General features: G+C 37.3%; 1 long non-coding RNA gene across 1 annotated transcript; it reads right to left on the reverse strand.

The window, feature by feature from the left end:
- Positions 1-10,092: 10,092 nt before the first annotated feature.
- Positions 10,093-14,566, reverse strand: LOC115987065. The gene is made up of 3 exons (XR_004090961.1): positions 13,504-14,566; positions 12,198-12,305; positions 10,093-10,561 (listed from the first exon to the last, which is right to left on the reverse strand). It is a non-coding gene; the product is annotated as an uncharacterized LOC115987065 (long non-coding RNA).
- Between the last annotated feature and the right edge of the window lie 5,600 nt (positions 14,567-20,166).

Genomic DNA, 20,166 nt, shown 5'->3' on the forward strand with positions numbered 1-20,166 from the left:
AATAGTGATTTGAGCTTCTTTACTTTACCTTCTATTCCTTCTTTATAATAATAGACAAGCAATTAATTAGGGCTGCAGAATGCAGATTAGGCCCAGTAAAAAATTGGCCCATTTTTTCCTTTTCTTTTTTCTTTTTTGAGAGTGTATTTAATACACATAAAGAGAATGGGAAAAGTTTTAAATAAACTGGCAGTGGTATATATTCAACCGTCCAAGTACCAACTAATCAAGTAACCTCCTCCTTCTTCTTCTTTTATGTTCCTTGAAAAAAAAAAAAAAACCAACACACACAAGTAACCTATTTTTTGAGCGAGAGATGTAAGTAAAAACTTAGTGCATAATAAAAGAAATTTATTATTCAATAATCTATGTAATGTACAGAAAAGTATGACAAAATATAATTTTTTTAAATAAATTTAGTTAAATTTGAAATTTAATAATTATGATAATTATTAATATGCATTTTTTATGATTGTGTTTTGTTACATGTGCAAAACTATCCTTTCTATCTTTTGAAGATCTAGGAAGAACTATATTAAAAAAAAAAAAAAAAAAGATCTCGGAAGATTCTTATGGAATTTTTTTTTTTTTTTTTTTGAGAAGGATTCTTATGGAATGTTGAAATATATAATATAATTTAAACTTAACTAAAAATAATATATTAAAATAAGGACACGTAAAATTGTGAGGCATCAAAAGCTTATGTTCCAAATTTCATGATGTTAACCAAAATTCAAATGTGTTTAGTTTTAAATAGAATATAGATAAGTCTAAAGATAACATATTTCACAAAAAGTTAAAAAAAAAAAAAAAAAAAAAAAAAAAAAAAAAAAGCTTATGGTTGGATAAAATCTACCCCTAAAGTTCTAGCTATTCTTTAATGTAGGTAAAAAAAAAATATATATATATATATATATAAAGCTATTAATTCTAAACCAAGTAACCTCCTCCCCCCCTCCTTCTTCTTCTTCATTTCTTTCCTTAAAAAAAAAAAAAAAAAAAAAAAAAAAAAAAAAAAAAAAAAAAAACCAACACACACAAGTAACCTTTTTTTTGAGCGAGGGATGTAAGTAAAAACTTAGTGCATAATAAAAGAAATTAATTAATCAATAATCTATGTAATGTACAAGAAAGTATAACTGTAAGGACTGGGTTTGAGTACTTCTACTACTAGATTAGTGGACTCGAGCCCAACTAGCCCAATACAATAGATTTATAGAGAATAGGTTTAAGAACTAGGTTTTAGCGAGGATTACTACAACTAGATACAGTTATGAATGGATTGAATAACAAAGATATGGACCAAAGTATGAAATTCTGTCATCGGGCACTTCATCCGAGGAACTTAGTGTTCTTATTATTTCTTCAGTGCTAGGTCACAAAGGTTTCCAAGATCATGCACATTGCTACTATATTCTCCTTTCTTTTTTCCACCCCCTTTCTTAGGGGATTTCTCACATTATATATCTCCCTCCAATTGATTTTGGCCCTCCATCTGTTGATCATGCAGGTCATTACTCGAATGCTTGCCACATCAGCCACCTTCCCAAACCTCTAATGAGTTGCAGCAACCAAGACCGCACTGTTCAGGGGTCATTTCCTCATTAATGCGGCCAGAACGTTAGTTATGGGCATTTAATGCAGAGGTGACAGTTTCTCCCTGAATTGTTCCTACACCATGCTCCCGTGGCTGTTCTACAGTGCTTGTCCTTTTTCTTGGGACGCTCTGGGAGGCTGCTATTGATGGCGGGCCGTTCTTCCCTACTAGGATATGGGTTGGCCGAGGACAGGATTGTCCTCAGCAAAGTTTTTGGGCCACTTGGACTTTCTTTATTCGTCCTCGGCCATTTCTTCCTCCTTGGCATGGGCCTTGGGCTTAATATGAGATGGGCCGGGGTTGTCAAAATCTTTGACCCTACAATAACAACATATAATTTTTTAAAAATAAATTTAGTTAAATTTGAAATTTAATAATTATGATAATTATTAATATGCATTTTTTACGATTGTGTTTTGTTACATGTGCAAAACTATCCTTTCTATTAGGGGTGTCAATGTTCAACCCAACCCGCAAACACGACACGAACCCGACACGTGTTTTTTCGGGTTAGGGTTGGGCCTTAATGGGTTTGGGTCATAAACGGGTCGACCCGAAAGCGACACGATAAGAAACGTGTCATAAGCGGGTTAACCCGCGTAACCCGCAATAGACACGTTTGACACGCCAATTTATTTGTGTCAACCCGAAATGACCCATTTAACACAACTCGTTTAACTCGTATAACAAATAAATATTTATTTTATTTTAGATTTGTCAAATACTTTTTATATCCAACATATATTTTAAATTTTAAAAGAAAAGTGAGTAATTACAAAAATTTACAAGGGATATAATTGGAAATTAAAACTTTACAGACTTTAGAACTACTAATACTTTTTTTTGGGGGGGGGGGGCATATAACTCGCACAAATGAAATTGGATGAGCTTGTGGAAGATGTTATGAATTTGGACATCAGCAAAGAATCTATGGATGATAATCATGGTCATAGTTAGGATTAGTCTACTGTTTGCTCAAATTCTTTCAATATTGATACTTAGCATTTGGCGAGTTCCAAAGATATTATATTTTTGTTGAACTATGTTATTTCATTTTTGTTATTTTGAATTTGGGTTGAAGTGTATGCACTTCTTTTGGAGTGTAAAGAACTTATTTCTAGATGAATGTTATATTTTTTTTGAATTATATTATTTTTAATATGAGTTGAAGACTTAAAGTGTATGCACTGCTTTTTGGGATGTAAAAAAAATTATTTCTAGATGGATGTTATATTTAATATTATGCAAATTGAAATGGGTTGTGTTACAATCGTGTCAACCCAACACGACTCGTTTATTAAGCGTGTCAAATGGGTTGGGTCAGGTCAACCCGCTTAATTAACAGGTCGGATTAGGGTTGAAGGATCATGACACGATTATTAAATGGGTCGGGTTAGGGTTGAGCCATTTAGTCGAATACCCCTACCTCGACACAACACGACACGAACTCGACACGCTAACCCGAATTGACACCCCTACTTTCTATCTTTTGAAGATCTGGGAAAATTCTTATAGAATGTTGAAATATATAATATAATTTAAACTTAACTAAAAATAATATATTAAAATAAGGACACATAAAATTGTGAGGCATTAAAAGCTTATGTTCCAAATTTCATGATGTTAACCAAAATTCAAATGTGTTTAGTTTTAAATAGAATATAAATAAGTCTAAAGATAACATATTTCACAAAAAGTTTAAAAAAAAAAAAATATATATATATATATATAGCTTATGGTTGGATAAAATATACCCCTAAAGTTCTAGCTATTCTTTAATGTAGGTAAAAAAAAAAATATATATATATATATATATATCTGTAAGGACACGATTCGTGGCGGACCGTAACAGTGTCGGGTTCGCACGTAAAAATGCCCTAACAATATCATTTGTAGAGCGTGGGTTTGGAAGGCTAGGCCTTGATCGACAGGCGGTGGGTTTTTCGTGGTGTTCATACAAGGTTAAGTTTTCCTTCACCCCTGGAGTCTTTCTCCTGGAGGTGGGCTGGGAGGCTTTGGTTTTTGGCCATTTTTCCCAGCCCCTCCTTTAGGTTACTGATTTTTCCTTTTATACTCGCCTGTGTTCACTGTCCTTCGTCCACGTATAGGGTCAACATTTCCAAGGCTGATATTTGTCCCATCAGCCCATACTCAAAGTCGTTGGGGGTGGTTGTAAAAGCCAAAGAATGCGGCTCTGTCAGGTTCAGAGCATTGAATGGCAGTAAGGGCAGCTTTCCCCGGATATTTTAGATTTTCTTTCAAACTTAGTCCTATGCCGTTTTTGCCCCTCTCTTTTGTGGGGTTTTGGTTTTGCCGAGGACAGAACTGTCCTTGGCTGAATCTCAAGGCTATCTCGCCGAACTTGGGCCACAGTCTTTCCTTGGCTTGGGCCTCTGGCCCCCTTCACGGGTAAACGGGCCCGGCCCATAAATTATTTGAGCCCCACAATAGCCCCTCAAAACCCTGCTGTCCAACCTCTTGGTTGGAAAGGGGGGTTTTGGTAACGCCGAGCCTTTATTATGGCCCAGTCAACTCGGCCTGTCAACAATGCTGGTGGCTCTTCATCTGCCCAGGAAATGCACCGGTCTACGAGACAGTCTTTTGATTTTACGCTTGATGCGTTCTTATCGTTTGGGTATCCAAAACGTGCTTTTAATGACCTCTATTTACGAGACTACTTTAATTCGACGATTTGTTTTGATGAGGTGGAGAAACGGAACCGGCATGTTTGTGTTTGCAGATTCCTTTAGAGATCTGAACCTATTAAATGTCTCCCGCTCTCCCCTCTGTATAAGAAGGAAGGTAGGAGGTTATTGTTTTTGTAAAAGAGTCCCTTTTCATCCTTCTGAGATTTGAAATACTTGGCCTCCCCTAGAATTTATTTTACCCACCAGTTTATACACTAAATCACAGTACATTCACCATAACAAATGATGAAGAAACCATACCCCTCCTCAAAGCGTCATGTTCTAATAAAGCTCGAAATGGCTCGGTCAGGGCAGGGATGGTGGAGGCTTAAGATTCGTCTTACCTTCCTTTCAGCCAAAATCCGAAGCAGGGACTCGTCACGTCAAACATTCGGTGTGACTGAGTCAAGAACACCCATCATCAGTACCAACCGCGCTCTCATGAGCATACCTAATATGGCTCCAGTGTGTTGGGAGTCAGGATCGAGGCAGGGACTAAGTGCCCCTGCTTCTTCCTCTCTTCGTTCACTGGCGCCTCCTTTTGCCTCCCTTTCTTAGTCTTCCCAGCACCAGTCCCATCCTCGTGCTTTTCTTTCTCCCTCTTTTGCTCCTTTTTCTTTCTTTTCATCTCTTCTCTCTTCTTCTCCTCCTTCTTTACTCATGTCCTCCATCTTCTTCATTGATTTCTTCCTTACTATTTCCTTCTCCTTCATCTTTTTCCCAAGAAGGTTCTTCTCTTAATATGAGCAACATTGAGGCAGAGATTGGAGAGACTTTTGAAGACGAGTTTAAAAGGCGCCTGACCGTTTACTTATCTGTACTGCGGATGTTAGTGTTGCTTCGGCAGCTCACCTTTTGTATAGGCTTGTTTGAGCCCCTTTTTGTACGTTGTAATAATTTTTCATATTAATAAAAATCGTTGTTATTTCATTTCGCATGTTATGTCTCTATGTTTTTATAAATTCGCAAGCGCTGCTCGGCACAATAATATAGCATCTAAATCAATGACGACTAAGACCAAAATACTTGATAATAAAAAGATGTCGCCATAACTTTAATAGAAGTGCTTGGCACAATAAGGACGACTCGTAAGAAATAATACTTACCCCGAACTAGCCGAGGAGAGAACCGAAGGCTTGATGCCGTGTGAGAAATAACCATCCGAGGACATATCACCCGCCAAATGAACAGCCCTCTTAGGCTACTGAATACTGGGGCGTTCCACCACCTTCCTTACACCTTTGTTGACCTTAGCCTTTTACGGTGTTTAAGCCGTGGCTGAAGTAACTTGGCATTTTTATCAAGTAGCCAATCTTACGAAACTCAAACTTTTTTTTTTTTTTTTTATATATCCAAGTAGTTGGTTCCCTCATTGGCTTGGGTCCGAGGACCATACAAGACTTTGGTTCAGTTTATCCCTTTCCTCAGGTATCTCACAAGTTGCCGAGCAGGAGGTTGTCCTCGGCAACGGTTATCCTTCGGCGTGGGCCGTAGTCCGTGGGCCACCATGCAGAACGGGCCTGGGCCACGAATTTTACTAGGCCCACAAATTAAGAGGCATTTCCGTAGTCTTTGGTCACGCGGTACTTTTTGGCGTCCCAGTGTTCGAGGTGCGCCTTCACGAGACTCCTTTAATCTCATGGTTGCAGATGGCGTGGGAAATCGAGCCGGAGACATTTTGTCTGTAGCGTTCCTCGGGACGCTGCGTGAATTAAATGCCACCTCCGTATCTTTTTAAATAAATAGGAGAGAAAGTTGCCTTACCTGCGCGCAAATCCTTCAGTTTCCTCCCTTAGTATATCATGTTTGAGACGAGGGTTGGGGAAAAGGAACTCTATCCGCCACGGAGGCGCCATGTCCTCCTGAGGCTCAAAGTAGTGAAGTACGGGCAAAGGAGGCGTAAATTCAAGGGAACGCTCCGTTTCGACAGAGGGAAAAGAGCGTTTTTCCCCCTTTTAGTCAAAATCCGAAGCAGGTTCTGTTCATGCCAGAATTTTGGTGTGTCAGAAGAAAGATTCTCCGCCATCAGCGCCTCTGCCTTGTTGCAGGCAAATTTTTAGTGAAGGTTTCTCAACTTCCGGCTCCCTGCACCTTTCCTTCAGCGGTGTGAGGCTCAAGTTGGGTTCTTTTACTGCCTGAGTTATGGGTGTGCAAAAGCATTGAGGAGGAATAAGGTCTCGAAGCAGTAGCCAACCTCTCCTCTGTGCTACCTCCTCGGCTTTATCTTCATTCTCTTGTATTTTTCTTTACTTGCGTAGTTAGCTTTAATGTAAGCTTGTTTCAGCTTTTCATTGTACACTGTACTGTTCCTTTGTCTTAATAAAAGATGTGTTTATTTCTTTTTACATACTTTTCTTCTCTGCAACAACTACTTGGTGCATGAATATTAAATGTAAGCTCGCCCTTAATGATATTCCAGGCAGAAAAATGCCTTAACACAGATTCCTACTGGTTTAAACTCATAAATATTATCAAGTATAACAAGGTTAATCCTCAATAAATTAAACTCTTGGAACTAACCGGGATAATCGCTGAGTGCTGCGCGATGCATGCTAGAGCAATGTCCGAGAACGATAAACTCTAAATAATTCGTCCGAAAGGGTAGCCGAGTAGCGAGGGACTTTGATTGTGCTTTTGGGTAATATATTGCACCGTACCGCATCAACCCCTTTGGTACTGGGGATCCGAGGGTAGACCGAGGAATCCGTGCAATCAAGGGATTAACCCATCTGTTAACGAGGAGTTCTCTTCGGATGGATTTTGAGGTTTATGTGCCATAGTCTTCTTTTTAAATAGTTGGTTCCTCATCCAAGTAGTTGGTTTCCCCATAGGCTTGAGTCCGAGGACCATGCAATGCCCTGGTTCTGTCCAAAACCTAGTTTTCCTCATCCAAGTAGTTGGTTTCCCCATAGGCTTGAGTCCGTGGACCATGCAATGCCTTGGTTCTGTCCAAAACCTAGTTTTCCTCATCCAGTAGTTGGTTTCCCCATAGGCTTGAGTCCGAGGACTATGCAATGCCTTGGTTCTGTAAAACCTAGTTTTCCTCATCCAAGTAGTTGGTTTCCCCTAGGCTTGAGTCCGAGGACTATGCAATGCCTTGGTTCTGTCCAAAAGTTTTCCTCATCCAGTTTGGTTTCCCCATAGGCTTGAGTCCTATGCAATAAAACCTAGTTGGTAGTTGGTCCCCATAGGCTTGAGTCCGAGGAATGCCATAGTGCCTTTGAGTCCGTGGACCATGCAATGCCTTGGTTCTGTCCAAAACCTAGTTTTCCACATCCAAGTAGTTGGTTTCCCCATAGGCTTGAGTCCGTGGACCATGCAATGCCTTGGTTCTGTCCAAAACCTAGTTTTCTTCATCCAGGTAGTTGGTTTCCCCATAGGCTTGAGTCCGAGGACTATGCAATGCCTTGGTTCTGTCTAAAACCTAGTTTTCCTCATCCAGGTAGTTGGTTTCCCCATAGGCTTGAGTTCGAGGACTATGCAATGCCTTGGTTCTGTCCAAAACCTAGTTTTCCTCATCCAAGTAGTTGGTTTCCCCATAGGCTTGAGTCCGTGGATCATGCAATGCCTTGGTTCTGTCCAAAACCTAGTTTTCCACATCCAAGTAGTTGGTTTCCCCATAGGCTTGAGTCCGTGGACCATGCAATGCCTTGGTTCTGTCCAAAACCTAGTTTTCCACATCCAAGTAGTTGGTTTCCCCATAGGCTTGAGTCCGTGGACCATGCAATGCCTTGGTTCTGTCCAAAACCTAGTTTTCTTTTAGCGTTGGAACTTGGCTTTAAGGGAGTTAGCTCCTCGGCCAAGCCCCTAGAATTATCCGCGCGATTAACGCTGACAAACGTAGCCCCTAATCAAGAAGCATAGCCCCTAACGGAACTTTACGCTGGAACTCTATAACCAATCGTTAGAAATAATAAAGAAACTATTTCGACCTACCGCCTATGCCAACACACAAACCCTCCCCACAGACGGCGCCAATTGTAAGGACACGATTCGTGGCGGACCGTAACAGTGTCGGGTTCGCACGTAAAAAGGCCTTAACAATATCATTTGTAGAGCGTGGGTTTGGAAGGCTAGGCCTTGATCGACAGGCGGTGGGTTTTTCGTGGTGTTCATACAAGGTTAAGTTTTCCTTCACCCCTGGAGTCTTTCTCCTGGAGGTGGGCTGGGAGGCTCTGGTTTTTGGCCATTTTTCCCAGCCCCTCCTTTAGGTTACTGATTTTTCCTTTTATACTCGCCTGTGTTCATTGTCCTTCGTCCACGTATAGGGTCAACATTTCCAAGGCTGATATTTGTCCCATCAGCCCATACTCAAAGTCGTTGGGGGTGGTTGTAAAAGCCAAAGAATGCGACCCTGTCAGGTTCAGAGCATTGAATGGCAGTAAGGGCAGCTTTCCCCGGATATTTTAGATTTCCTTTCAAGCTTAGTCCTATGCCGTTTTTGCCCCTCTCTTTGGTGGGGTTTTGGGTTTGCCGAGGACAGAACTGTCCTTGGCTGAATCTCAAGGCTATCCCGCCGAACTTGGGCCACAGCCTTTCCTTGGCTTGGGCCTCTGGCCCCCTTCACGGGTAAACAGGCCCGACCCATAAATTATTTGGGCCCCACAATATCTATTAATTCTAAACCAAGTAACATCATCCTCCTCCTCCTCCTCTTCCTCCTCCTCCTCCTTCTTCTTTTCTTTTCCTTTTCAAAAAAGAAAAAAACCAACACACACACAAGTAACCTTTTTTTTTTTTTGAGCGAGGGATGTAAGTAAAAGCTTAGTGCATAATAAAAGAAATTAATTAGTCAATAATCTATGTAATGTACAAGAAAGTATAACAAAATATAATTTTTTAAAAATAAATTTAGTTAAATTTGAAATTTAATAATTATGATAATTATTAATATGCATTTTTTATGATTGTGTTTTGTTACATGTGCAAAACTATCCTTTCTATCTTTTGAAGATTTGGGAAAATTCTTATGGAATTTTGAAATATATAATATAATTTAAACTTAACTAAAAATAATATATTAAAATAAGGACACATAAAATTGTGAGGCATCAAAAGCTTATGTTCCAAATTTCATGATGTTAACCAAAATTCAAATGTGTTTAGTTTTAAATAGAATATAGATAAGTCTAAAGATAACATATTTCACAAATAGTTAAAAAAATAAATAGCTTATGGTTGGATAATATCTACCCCTAAAGTTCTAATAGCTATTCTTTAATGTAGGTAAAAAAAAAATCTATTAATTCTAAACCAATTAAATTCTATCTAATTCCAATATATAGCTAAGAACTTTGTAACTTAACTAGTCAGTGTTGCCTGATATTTCCAATAAAGACATGGAGGATTCATATCCCCCCACCCCAAATATTAATGTATCGAAATTTCCAATCTATTATTGTAAAAGGGTGGAAATGAGACTAAAAGAGAGGAAAAGAAAGGGTATTTTGGTTTTTTTTTTTGGGAGGCTATAACAATTTATATAAATCTTATGAATAGTTCGAGTAGTACTATTACAAAATTTTATGCATATAAGCCTTACAAACTTATATCTAAACTTGAAAAATAAATATATATATATATATATGTTACAAAAATTTGTTTATTATGTTGTTAATATGATACTAATTGCATTTATTTTCATGTTATTTCGTGTCAATCTATACATATTTGTAGCAAAAAAGAACCATAAGATATTGGGTATATCTAACAATGTTATTGAAAGTTTGAAACAGCAAAATGATTAAAATCAAATCAAACACTTTATAAGCAACAAAACCATTGACATTAAACATGAATATATCCTAAAGCAAGTTTAACATCACAACGAAAACATAAGTACATGAAATCAACAGCTAATCATAGCAATATTTTAGTTCATTGAACCAAACTAATATGCATAACTAGTTATGTTTTTATGAAAATTTGATCATTTAAGAGGATTGAACAACTTAAAATGATTTTTCTCATATGAGAACATAATCATTGTATTAGGAGAGGATCTAGGGAAGCTTAACAACTTTTGAGCCACTTGTAGAAATTCACGACCCCAAAAACAAGTTTGATTTCGCATAAACCATGGTTCAGTGATAGTCATCTTCTCCAGTACCTTTGCATTCTTAAGTAGAAATTGTACCATTGAAATGAATACTTCTTTTGTGTGTAAAAAATTTCCAAAACCAAAGATCTTGACAATCTTGAGGTGTCGTAGCAAAGACTTGAAATAGATCTCCTTTGATTTCCAATGGTTTACTTCATCATAACATCTATCTAGAAACTGCAAAATAAAAGTACATTAGTCCATTTTGAAGTTCACTTTTAAATTATGATATCTTGTCTTGTTATAATGGAGATGCAGGAGAAGGGAACAAAGCCAATTCAAATTTGAAATTCCCAAGTCAACTTTGGACATCTTGGATTTTGAGGATTTAGGATTAGTTTTGAAAGTGAAAAGGCTGGAAAATAGTAAGAAAATAAGGATGATAGTGTTTTTAGTAAGAAAAGGAATAGTAGGATTTGGAGATTCAACAAGAGGAAATAACTAAAACTTAAGTAGCTGTTCCCAGTATTTTGGATTTTGGGGTTTAAAGGGTGATAAATCAATGAGCAAAGATTGGGTCTAGTGCTAGTCATTTGTTTAGGAGTTTTTTTGTAATATTTTAATTTTTTCAGCAACTTTCACCCTAATACATATATATATATATATATATATATATATCAACAACTTGATGATTTGATCATTTATGAGAATTTGATCATTTAAGAGGATTGAACAACTTAAAATGATTTTACTGATATGGGAACACAACCACTGCATTAGGAGAGGATCTAGGGAAGCTTAACAACTTTTGTGCCACTCGTAGAGATTTCCGTAACATATTAGGTGTTGGATTTTGCCTAGTCCGTGGTTCAATGATTACCATCTTCTTCAACACCTTTGCATTCTTAAGTAGAAATGTTACCACTAAAATGAATTCCTTTTTGAGGAAGGTTTTTGCAAAACATAAAATCTTGACAAACTTGAGTTGTACTAGCAAAGACTTGAAATAGATCTCCTTTGATTTCTAATGATTCACTACATCATAGTCTCTTACAAGCTACAAAATAAAAGCACATTAGCATGTTTTGTAGTTCACTTTTATATTATGATATTTTATCATGTCATAATGGAGTTCGCATAGGAGAAGGGAACAAACCAAATCAGATTTGGAATTCATGAGTCAACTTTGGACAACTTAGATTTTGAGGATTTAGGGTTAGGTTTTGGTAGGAGAAAGGCTGGAAAACAGTAATATTATAGGGTTTCCACTGAGAAAATGAATAGTAGGATTTGGGAAAGGTGAAAAACTAAAAAGTGGGTTGCTGTTCCAAGGCTGTAAAAATAACCCATGCAAAGTATCTTATGGGGGCATTTGAGTCTATTTGATGGATAGGTGATTTAGGATTGGGTTACTTATACTTTGCCCACCTATGGTCTGGGTCGTTTTAATGTTGCTTACTCATAGTTTTAAAAGTGTCAATCTACCCACCCAAGGTTGGCTCTGTTATGTAGCCATTACCCACTTCATCACTTCCACCATTAAAAACATTAAAATCAAATAATAATAAATAAATAAACCCATAAAAAATCAAAGAAATAAGATCTGAAAAGGGTTATTGAAAAAATTGTGGAAGTTATTTATGCTTTGACTCAAGAACATTATTCATATAAAAAAATGGTTCACCTGCATGAATCTCATCCTCACTCAACATGCTTTTGTCCCCTAAAATCACTCAAATGAGGTTCCCCTCATGAATCTAAAACCACAGACAAGACCAAAAGAAATTGACCCAAAAATGCCTTTTCTTTGTACCAAGACTAGAAGAGTTTCTTAACTAATGTATAAGAAATGCCTTTTCTATTTTTCACTTACCAATCAACAAAAAGAAATGCCTTTTCTTTGTGCTAAGTATGCTGGTCCTGCGACATATGTATGGTCTGAATTTTAACAAGTTGCTGTCTCTAACATGCTATGTCCAAGCTGAAACATAACACTTGTGTTGTGTCAACGTCCAAAATTTCATAGATCTAATTTGATGTGCAGGGCAGATTATAAAAATAATAATAATTTGATGTGCAGGGTAAGGCACAGATTGTTTTGAAGATGCCAGATGCTAACTCAACTTTGAATCTTCAAGTAGGTCTATGCAAACATCCATTTTTTGAAATCAATTTTTGCCAAGGAGCAATAAAAATTTTATTGGGGTTTGATATGTGATACAGGATGTTCAAGGGCTTGAAACTAGGGTGCTTAATGAAGGATTCATACCATCATGGGTTTTTTATAAGGCTAAGTTTGAACACGTGTTTGCTGAAGTAATTTCCTAGTCAAGGATAGAACGGGTTTGAGTGGGGAAGGAAAATAAGACCAAACAGTGTATGGGATTGGTTCATGAAGGCATCAGATCAGAATAAACATGAATCTCGAATTCTTGAACAAAGAGTAGCCAAATGTGATAGGAAGTTAGGGACTCCATTCAATTTTTATGTCCACTACCTTATTGATAGGTATTGACTTTGTTACTGTTTTAAGATTGGGATGGGATTATATTTCACTGTGGAAGGAATTTGTGGCTGCTTTTAGACAAATGAAGATCAAAGTTGAGGATGCTATCAATGTTGGCAAAAGCGGTGAGGAAGGAAGAAACTTCAACAAAATCTTCAAGTTTCTTTAAAGCCAAGTTTCAGTTCGGGGGAAAAATCAATTCAAAGATCATTCAGTCAATGAAAGATAGGGAAAGATGAAATTTTTAATTAACTTTGACAATCTTTACAAATACCCTTTTCAGATCTTAATTTCTTTGTTTTTCATAGGTTTTGCATGTTTTCAATAATGAAAGTGATGAGGTGGGGAACCGCTACATAACATAACTAATCTCAGATAGGTAAAGTAATATTTTTTAAACCACGGGTAGACAACATTAAAATGGCACATAGCACAAATGAGTAAAGTGTAATTAACGCTATGGGATTTTGCTGTTTTGGATTTTAGGGTTTAAAGGGCGATAAATCAATGTGTGTATGCTAGATTTCAAAATGGAAAAAATTTGAAGATAAAAAATATAATGTTGATACAGTCATGTCTCTGCAAATGGCAATTAACATTAGCAGTCAAGAAAACATGAAGTATTGCGGAAAAAAAAATGATACAGAGAAAAGAGTAATCAAGAAAAACCAACCTTTAGACACCATTTGCCAACAATAAGTTTCTTCACTTGATGCAGATTCTCAAAAAGTAATCAACATTTGCAGTCAAGAAAAACATGGAAGTGTTTCATATGACAATCGAAACAAAGAAAAATAATTAACAGAGAGATTTAAGAAATTAAAACCAACCATGAGACACCATTTGCCAACAGTAAGATTCTTGACATGATGCAGACTCTGAAGAAGTTCTTTCACAATATCTCGGTGTTCCTTACAAGCATCCTCCTCTATGCTTTCATATTTCACCAACAGCTCGAAATTGAGCTTAACCTCAATCAATGTCGAAACATCCTTTATCCTACACCATATCCAACCGATTAAACTGATAACAATTATGCAATTTCAAGAATTCAAGTCTAGGACTACCCCATTAACACTTTGTTTATCACATCTTCAGACAAAGCCGTGTACCCAATACACAAGCGCTTGAGTGAACTCCAACCCACTAACCCATTAGGCTTAATTTCGCAGAAATGAAAATCCAATTCAGAAACAAACTCATCAGCGTAGAGATGCTGCGGCAATGTGTATCCATAAGGTTTGATATAACTCGATGATGAACGTAGACTAAGTCGGTCAACCTTGCCAGTTGTGGCAAAACGTACCCAACGATCCAGGCGAGTCTTTTGTTCTGACTCGTACACCAACAGAACAGAGAAATTTGTGAGTTTTGGAGCTCTGTGTAGAAGCAGAGCCTCATTCACGGCGGTGAAGCCGAGAGAGGGAACGGAGGTCCAAAGATAGGCCCATCTTTCGGACAAAACGCCTGTTTTGATAGCGTCTTTGGTGGGCAAAGAGGAGAGAATTCTGAGGAGGATGGTGTTAGATAAGGTGCTGATTCGATCTTCTTTAAAGATTGGTGCTTGGTTCGATGATCATCGCTTGATTCTTCTTCTTCTTCTTGAGAATTAATGGGGTTTGTAGCATGGCTAGAATAGTGAGGGGAATAGGGAGCGCTGTCTTCGCTGGAAGTTGAGCTTCTTTTGCTAGAATCGGAGTTTTCTTCCTCCATTCTCACACAGCTCTAGTAGTGTTTGTGATTCTGTGAAAGGTGATGTGGTATTAATGTATTGTGGGCTTACGGTTGGGTTTTAAAACTTGGATATTGGACTTGGATTTAATTTACTATAATGTATTAATGTATTGTGGGCTTAAGATTTGGGTTTTAAAACTTGGAAGACTTGAATTTTAAATAAATGGATTTAAAATGTCTTAATTTAAAACTCTCTAAAGTTTAAATTAATCGGTGGAATTATCAAATTCAAACCTTGACATTTTAAAACTATCCAAATAAGGTATTTAGATTTTAATCCCTAAATTCAAATTCAAATGACCAAATCATACCATCCATAATACACGTTTGATTGGTGTGTGTGTTTTTGTTTTTGTTTTTGTTTTTTTTAATGTTTTAGCTTAAATTGTGCCCTTGTAGATGAGGTAGTAAAAGACGTCCCCATGGATTTGTTCAACTACATAGGGCTGCAGATTAGGCGCAGTAAGTTTGGTTGGGCTACAGTTGGCCCATCTAATGTCAATATATTGGGAAATGTAAAAACAAAAAATTAAAAAAAAAAGTTTTTTTTTGTAATTGAATAAGAAATAAATAAATAAACCTCAATGGTGTCTTTCCATAAGAATTTCCAATAGCTTATGCTTAAGCCTTAAAGGTCAAAAGAGGCATAATCGATTATATTATTCATCCAAAAGCTATAAATAAATAAATAAATGAAAAAACCTTACATTAGCTTATTCATTTTGCATCCAAATATATTATTAGCTGAAGAAATTATATGTCTACAACATTTTCACAACATTTTTATAACAAATCTTAAATGGTAGGTTGTTACTGGTTATTATTAGGGCAAAAAAGTAATCTTAGTGTTAGGTTCAAATTTAAACCAATAACAACTAATCACTTATGATTTGTTGTAAAAATGTAGTGGATTGCAAAGTGATTAAAATGAAATCAAAAACTTGATAAGCAACATAACCATTGACATCAACCATGAATTTATCCAAAGGCAGGCTTAACATCACAAAGAAGCATTACTACTTGAAATCGGAAACATAGCAAGATTTTAGTTCATTGAACCATACTAATCTACATAACTACAATGTATTTATGAGAATTGATCATTTAAGATGATTGAGCAATTTAGAATGATTTTACTAATATAAGAACATAACCACTGCATTAGGAGAGGATCTAGGAAAGCTTAACAACTTTTCTGCCACTTGTAGAGATTCCTGCAGCATATTACGTGTTGGATTTTGCATAGCCCATGGTTTAGTGATAACCATCTTCTTCAACACCTTTGCATTCTTAAGTAGAAATTTTACCACTAAAATGAATTCCTTTTTGTGGAAGGTTTCTGCAGAACATAAAATCTTGACAGACTTGAGGTGTAGTAGCAAAGACATGAAATAGATTTCCTTTGATTTCTTCACTACATAGTCTACATCAGAGTGTCTTGCACGCTGCAAAATAAAAGCACATCAGTATATTTTGCAGTTCACTTTCAAATTATGATATTTCAACATATCATAACGGAGTTCATGAAGGACAGGGGAGCAAACCAAATCAGATTTGGAATTCATGAGTTAACTTTGGACAACTTAGATTTTGAGGATTTAGGGTTAGGTTTTGGTAGAAAAAAGTCTGGAAAATGGTAATATTATAGGATTTCCAATGAGAAAAGGACTAAAGGAGTAGTAGGATTTGAGAATGCAACAAAGGTGAAAAACTAAAACTTGGGCTGCTGTTCCAAGGCTGTAACAATAACTTGTGCACAGTATCTTATAGGGGTATTTGAGGCTAGTTGATAGATAGGTGATTTAGGATTGGGTTACTTACACTTTGCCCACGTATGGTTTGGGTCGTTGTAATGTTGCCTACGTGTGGTTTTAAAAGAGCCAATCTACTCACCCAAGGTTGGCTCCATTATGCAGCCGTTACCCACTTCATCACTTCCACAATTAAAAACATTAAAATTATAAATAAAAAAACCCAGAAAAAAAATTAAAGAAATAAGATCTGAAAGGGTTATTTGTAAAAATTGTGGAAGTTATTTATGTTTTGACTCAAGAACACTATTCATATAAAAAAAAAAAAAAAAAAAGGTTCGCTGCCATGAATCTCATCCTCACTCAACATGCTCTTGTCCCCTAAAATCATTCAAATGCGCGCTTCCCCTTATGAATCCAAGACCACAGAGCATTCTTTGTACCAAGATTAGGAGAGTTTCTTAACTAATGTATGAGAAATACCTTTCTATTTTTCACTTACCAATCAAAAAAAAGAAATGCCTTCTCTTTGTGCCAAGTATGCTGGTCCAGTGACGTATGTATGGTCTGAATTTTAACAAGCTGCTGTCTCTAACATGCGATGTCCAAGCTGAAACATAATGCTTGTGTTGTGTTTGTGTCCAAATATCATAGATCTAATTTGATGTGCAGGGCAGATTATAAAAATAATAATAATAATTGATGGTCAGGGTAAGGCACAGATTGTTTTGAAGATGCCAGACGCTAACTCAACTTTGAATCTTCAAGTAGGTCTATGCAAATTGTTGAGAGACCAGCTCAGGCATTAGTTCAGCTTAGGCATTAATTCAGCATTAATTCAGTTGATCATGATTACTGTTAATTAGGGAGATTAGTGTAGCTGTTATGGCAGTCAGATGTTTGTTAGTTAGTTGATGATGAGGGGACAGCTGGTAGAGTTAGTTACTACAGCTGGCAGTAGTTAGTTAGTGGCAGTGAGCATTTGTACACTTGTATAAATAGCTATTGATTGTATTGAATCTGCAGGCAACAAGAACAGACTTGTATTCCTTTCATTTCTTCCTTACTTTCTTAATTCTCTTCTATTCTTTAGGAGGCCTAGCTGAACTCGAATCTAGCTACTCATATAAGACTTTTACAATTGATATCAGAGCAGGTCCATCCTGCAATCAATGGCAGAAACACGATCTCAAGCTGTCCTCAATGAATCCATTGCTTCACTTTGCAAAGCCTCAGATCACCATGCCAAAGATATTGAGGAAATCCACAAGATCACCCACATCCATACTCGCACCATAAATAAAATGAATCAGCAACTCAATGCAATTCTGCAAAAGCTGAATTCTTTAGAAGCAACTAGGCAACAGACCCCAAGAAACCACAAAATTAAATCAAACACTTCAACAATTCTTGCTATCTCCAAACCCTTGAGATTAGAATTTCCATGATTTTCAGGAGAGGAGCCTACTGGGTGGGTTTATAAGGCCAATCAGTATTTTAGGTACTACAACACAACTCTCGATGAGCAATTGTTATTGGCTTCATTTCATATGGACGGGGAGGCATTAGTGTTGTTTCCAAGAAGGAGAAGACACTGGGTTGTTTGAAGATTGGGGAACCTTGATTAAAGCTCAACAGATCAGGTTTGGGACAACAGCCTATGATGACCCTATGGAAGCTTTAACAAGATTGAGGCAATCAACAACAGTGGTTGCATACAAGTCATAATTTGAGGCTTTATCAAACAGAATCAAGGAATTGTCTCAAAGGCACAAGCTTAGTTGCTTTCTGAGTGGATTGAGGGATGAAATCAGGCTACCAGGGAAGATGTTGAATCCTCCTACCTTGAATGCAGCCTTTGGGTTGGCTAAGATTCAAGAAGAATTTTTGCTAGCAAACAAGAAGAATTCCAAGAATGTCCAAGAACAGATCAGACCCTCTATTCTTGGGGCCCCTAAACTGACTGCAGGCAATGAAACCAAGATCAGACTGCCAATTAAGATGCTTTCTCCAGCTCAAATGGAAGAAAGAAGAAGGAAGGGGTTGTGTTACAACTGTGATGATAAGTGGTCTCCAGAACATAAATGTAAGGGGGCTAAGTGGTTTTTTGTTGGAAGGGTTAGATTTTGGACCAGAATTGAACGAAGGTGATTACAAAATTGAATGGAGAGTTAGAAGAAGAAGCAGTGCTGCAAGACAGTCATGGAGAGGAAGCAGAAATTACCTTGTATGCTCTCATTGGTAATCCTACTCCAGGAACCAGGAGGGTCAGGGGCAGAATTGAAAAAGAAGGTTTAGTAATTCTTTTAAATTCTGGTAGTACACACAATTTTATTGATGTTTCATTGCTTTCTAAACTACACATTCCAGTGGATACTACTCCAGTTCTTGATGTAAAAGTAGCTAATGGAACCATAATCAAAACTCATGGTCTTTGTAGTGATGTTTTAGTTGTGATACAAGGCCAAAAATTTTATGTTCAATTGCATGCCCTGTCCTTGGATGGATGTGATTTGGTCTTAGGAACACAATGGCTCAGTACTCTTGGGGTTATTAGTTGGGACTTTAAGCTCTTGACTATGTCCTTTATGTATTGTGGTCATCCAGTTCTGTTACAAGGCATGTAGGCTGCAGATTCCAGTTTACAAGATGGTGACAATTTCTTAAAAGAACCACCCAAGAAAGGATTGTTAGTTCACATTTCAGTGCAAGGGCCTACTGCAAGTGCACAGCAGAGTGTTTATCCAGCAGAGATTGAAGCTCTATTGCTGGAGTTCAGTGGAGTTTTTGACACACCAGTTGGGTTACCTCCCTCAAGAAGGCATGAGCACCAAATCAACTTGAAGAATGGAGCACTACCCATCTGTCAGAGGCCCTACAGGTATCCATACTATCAAAAGGCTAAAATAGAATAGATTGTTAAAGAATTATTGGAGTTTGGCCAAATCAAGAATAGCCAAAGTCCTTTTGCCTCTCCTGTTTTGCTGGTCAGGAAAGTAGATGGTTTTTGGCAAATGTGCATAGACTATAGAGCACTTAATCATGAAACAATTAAAGATAAATACCTAATACCTGTCATAGATGAATTGTTAGATTAACTCCATGGTGCTTTTTTTTTTTTCTAAATTGGACTTGAGGTCTGGTTACCACTAAATCAGAATGAGGGAAGATGACATTCCTAAGACAGCCTTTAGGACTCATGAAGGGCATTATGAGTTCTTGGTCATGCCCTTTGGCTTGACCAATGCCCCTTCTACTTTTCAGTCCTTGATGAATGATATTTGCAAGCCATATCTTAGGAGGTTTGTACTTTTTTTTTATGACATTTTGGTGTACAGTCATTTTTTGGCTGATCATGTTAACCATCTCAGAACTGTTTTGAGCATATTAGCTGAACATCATTTGTATGCAAAGAGATCCAAGTGCATGTTTGCTTGTCTGGAGGTAGAGTACCTCTTATTTCTGGTGAAGGTGTGAAGGCTGACCCTAAGAAGACTGCTGCTATGCAGCAATGGCCTACCCCTACTGATGTTAAGGCCTTGAGGGGATTTCTTGGTCTCACTGGGTATTACAGGAAGTTTGTGCAGGGTTATGGTCAAATTGTAGCTCCATTAACAGCCTTGCTGAAGAAAGATTACTTTTCATGGTTTGATGAGGCTGAGCACTCATTTGTTCAACTCAAGTTAGCTGTCTCTAACCCCCCAGTGCTGGCTTTACCAGATTTCAACAAGCCATTTACTATAGAATGTGATGCTTCTGGCCAAGGCTTAGGTCCCGTCCTAATGCAAGATCAGAGGCCCATTGCCTTACACAGTCAAGCTTTGAAGGGAAGAAGTCTTTCCTTATCCACT

This window comes from Quercus lobata, chromosome 4 (assembly GCF_001633185.2).
Source record: "Quercus lobata isolate SW786 chromosome 4, ValleyOak3.0 Primary Assembly, whole genome shotgun sequence".
NCBI lineage: Eukaryota > Viridiplantae > Streptophyta > Magnoliopsida > Fagales > Fagaceae > Quercus > Quercus lobata.